Raw genomic sequence first — 4,439 nt, 5'->3', positions numbered from 1 at the left:
GACCAGTGCTTCTCACACTTCCGTGTAGACACAGATCACCTGGGGATCTTGTTTTAAATACAGATTCTGATTCAGGAGGTCTGCGGTGAGGTCCAAATTTCTTCATGTCTAACAAGCTCTTGGTGATGCAAGTTCTTCTGGCCTGGGGGCCTCACTTTGAGTAGCACAGGTCTCAATAGGCCAAGGTCCCTTTCCTAATGTTCAGTGGCTCTGTTTTTGACACATTAGAATGATCAGTTTATTTTCCATTCAGTACCCAAACTCCTTATAAAAGATAAATTTGTTTAGCCCTTTGGTTTCTTCTCATATAATTAGTTCAGAATAAAATCCAATTTTTGCAATATGGGCCTATAAGATCCAATATGGTCTGATTCCCCTCCACTCCATTACTTTCCCAACCCCATTTCCTACCACATCTTCCCCTTGTTTATAGACATATTCCTGCCAAGGTGGCCTCTTTGCTGTTCCAAGTGTGCTCTAGACTCAGAGCCTTTGCATGTGCTGTTCCCTCCACCTGAAATACCTGTTCCTCAGACATCTGTGCAATTTGGTCTTTGCTCAAATGTTACCTTACCAGACAGAACTTCCCTGATCACCCTATAAAAACTGTTCCCCACAGGGCACCTGGGTGACTCAGTTGGTTGAGCATCGGACTTTGGCTCAGGTCATGATCTCATGGTTCACTAGATCAAGCCCCACATCGGGCTCACTGTTGTCAGTGAAGAGCCTGCTTTGGATTCTCTGTCGTCCCTCTCTGCCCCTCCTCTGCTCGCACACACTCTCTCTCTCAAAAATAAATTAACATTAAAAAAAATTGTTCCCCACGACCACCTTATCACTCTTTAACTCATCTCGTTTAATTTTTGTTCATAGCAAATATTGCCATCCGGTATCTTACACGTTAAGTTTTGCAGTGAGTAGTTGTTCTATTTGTTTATTGGTGCGTTTACTTTAATATTTCTGTGTTTATTAGACTATATGTCTATTGTTTTTCTCCCCCTCTAGAAGGTGAGCTCCACAGAGCAGAAATTATATTTACTTTGCTCACTGCTATCCCCTTAAGACCTGAAAAGCACCCAACCATCATTTGTTAAGTGAGTACGTAAAGGAAAAATGAACAGAGAAAGTGAGATATGGATACGCTATTAAAATTTTTTTAAGTTTAATTATTGGAAGGGAGAGAGGGAGAGAGAGAGCGAGCATGAGTAGGGTAGGGGCAGAGAGAGAGGGAGGGAGAATTCCAAGCAGGCTCCACACTGACACACTGCAGAGCCCGACGTGGAGCTCGAACTCACAAACTGTGAGATCATGACATGAGTCAAAATCGAGAGTCGAATGTTAACTGACTGAACCACCCAGGCTATTAAAAAAAGGGCCAGTGGGGGGGGGGAAGGGGATCCTGGGGTCCTCTGCTCTGACAGCGCAGAGTCTGCTTGGGATTCTCTCTCTCTGCCCCTCCCCCACTTGTGCTGTCTCTGTCTCTCTTAAAATAAATTAACTTAAAAAAATACAACCACCACCATAGGGTCCTCTGCTGTCATTCTGACCCATCTGTACCCTCTCTGTTTCCAAGAAAAGCTGTGAGTCCCCTAACTCCTAGAGACTGTCAGATCAAAAAAAGAAGTCTGCAGGGAGAATGGCTTGGGGTTCCCCCTCGCCGCAGAGCAGTTTCTGTACTTATGACTCACCTGACTCCCTTTGCTACCATGGTCACCTGAGAGGAGTGTATCACCCTGGCGGGGGAGTGACTGCATCAGTCACCATTCATACCACCCTGAATGTGCCCGATCTCACTGATCTCGGAAGCTAAGCAGGGTTGGGGCTGGTTAGTACTTGGATGGGAGACCATTCAGATCACTGAACTAACTCCCCTCACTCCATTCTAGGGCCATCATTAGCCTTTTGATTGTGACTTGGCTTCGCAAGTGACTTCCCACAGTGAGAAAGAACAGGCTGGTCAGGCTGACCCAAATGTCTACTTCAACCTGGCATTTGTACATCTCATTATAAATTAATCATTTGGCATTCTGCTTTATCCCCTCCAGTCTCCTCTGAGTGAGTCAGCTTTCCGAGTCCCATTAACTTTGGGGCCCTGAGGAGATCAAGTTTCTGAACCTTTAAGGCCAGGCCCTGGACAGCGGCTATGTCTACAATATGTGTCTACCCCGTGAACGCTCTCAGCAGTTGGCCAGCTGGCCTTTCCGGGGCTCTTCCCAGTATAACTGCAAGCTTTGTTTAGCATTTTCCCACAGACCCAGCAACCCTACCTAGAGGAGACTACACCTAGGAGTGAGTTGGGTAAGTATGTAAAGATATATGCAGAAAGGTGCTCATGACTGAAACCATCTGCCCTCTTCCTCGGCTAGAGGTGGTGGCGGTGGTGGTGGCACTTTTGTATCCCATACCAGACACAGATACAGATACTCTGTATCCCCAGTATGTGGGTGGGTGCTACAGCCCCCAAGGCCCTGCCTCATAGAGCAGCCAGGTGGAAGGGGGGGGCGCGGCACAGGGATTAGCTGATGGTGGTGTCCCTTACTTTAGTTGTAAGGGGAGTAGTTGGTAACAGGGTAGCAAAGGTTTAAGTAATGAGTACCCCACACCCAGAAGTGAATGAAGCTTTGGTCTCATTTAGTGGCCAAGGAATTAGGGAGCCACATCTATTGCTGGGGCCAGGAGTGGAGTCCCGATCCCAGAGCAATGGCTGGCCTAGGTGGCTGAGTCCTGGACGAGGGGCTGGCCCAGTCGTCAGTTCCGGCGATTGCTCTGGGCACTGTGGGGGCAGGTTTGCAAGTTGACCTAGAAGTCAGCCAAGGTCAGATGGGCTCCAGTCTCCAGCCTCTCCCTGAGGCCTCCATCTGGGGCATGCAACTTCTCCAGTCAACCAAACGCCCCCCTATACTCCCCCTCTCGGGGAGCCTCCCCCTACCCCCTCATTCTCCAGGGAGCCTTAGCCCCACAATCACCCCCGTCACCACTTGAGAGGAAGCAAGCTATTTTTAGTTTCCAGAGATGATTCATCCTCCCAAGGGTGACCAAGATGACCTCTCTCCCTGAAACCGGAAATGACCCCCAAGTCAGCAAAAACCTGGGAACAACTGATGCATCAGCTGGGGCCTGGCTCACTATGTGAAGGTTTATGCAGATAGCTTATTAAGGTCTATCACGAAGCTATTAAAGGGAAAATATATCTACACTAAGATTGAAAAAAAGAATGTGACAAAACTGCACATTCTTTTACTCTGGTCCCGGTTTTACAAAACTGTGGATGGACAAGTATAAGCATACGTGCACGGAGAAATAGCTGAATGATACTCATCAAAATGCTAACAATGGTTATCTCTGGGTGGTGAGATTTCTGGTCAGTCTTTTCTATTCTTCTCTGTGTATTACTTGAAACTTTACAATGAGTATGTTTATTTTATAATTAGGGAAAAAAGGACTTCCAGTTTGAAAGAAAAAGCTTCCATTCAATCTGGCATACTGTAACGTTGGAAATGCTGGAGCAGTGGTCGGAATGAGGTACCCTGGAAACACAGAGTTGAGAGTAGCATTCACCCTGCCCAGTATTTGCAGGATCAACGTGCCCTGGTCGGATGACCTCTATAGTTGGTCTTCCTATTTCAAGAATCTATGGCTTGAAGACGCCAAACAGTATCTCTAGATCAAAACTATTTATAAGAATCATTTCCGTCATAATGAGTTGGAACTTCCACTAACTGCTTATGTTTAGATGACATCATCTCTGAGATTTATGTGAAATGACTCCTTTTCCTTGATGTTATCAGGGCGCTTCAGCAGTTGAGTTCCTTATATTTCTTTGTGTTTAAGTGATATCTGAAGAAGCTGTCATTTGTCAAGGTTTAATTGTTTCCATTTTTTTTTTTTTTCTTGGGAAGTTTCCAGATCATTGCCGGGTAGATTTGATCCTGAGGCCAGCAAAGATGTTGAGAGAATGAATCTGCCTCCAAGTTCTAGTTCTAGGCCGGCTCTTCCACTTTTTAGCTATATGACCTTGAATTAGTTACTTTTGTCTGGGCCTTACCTTTTTTCACTTATATAAAAGGGGAGAAGGAAGGAGGTTAGACAAGATGATTTTAAAGATCCTGTCCAGCTCTGGCTCGCTATGATGAGTTTTAACTCTGAGATTATAATAGAATATCTCATGGTCCATGTTCCAAATATTCTTTTGAGGGTGGGATGGCAGCAGGCAAAAGTTTATTAGAAGATAAGACCAGAAAGGAAGAAGAGTATGAAAGCTCTCTTTCCAGAGAGGGGGCATTAGAAAGAGAATGCCCCCTGGTCTCAAATATTCTTCAAGTTATCTCAGTATAGGGGCACTTGAGTGGCTCAGTCAGTTAAGTGTCCGACTTCAGCTCAGATCATGATCTCACAGCTCATGGGTTTGAGCCCCGCATCAGGCTCTGTGCTGACAGCTC

This window comes from Crocuta crocuta, unplaced genomic scaffold, assembly GCF_008692635.1.
Source record: "Crocuta crocuta isolate KB4526 unplaced genomic scaffold, BGI_CrCroc_1.0 scaffold70, whole genome shotgun sequence".
Classification (NCBI taxonomy): Eukaryota; Metazoa; Chordata; class Mammalia; order Carnivora; family Hyaenidae; genus Crocuta; species Crocuta crocuta.
Note: the sequence above shows the minus strand (reverse complement) of the source record.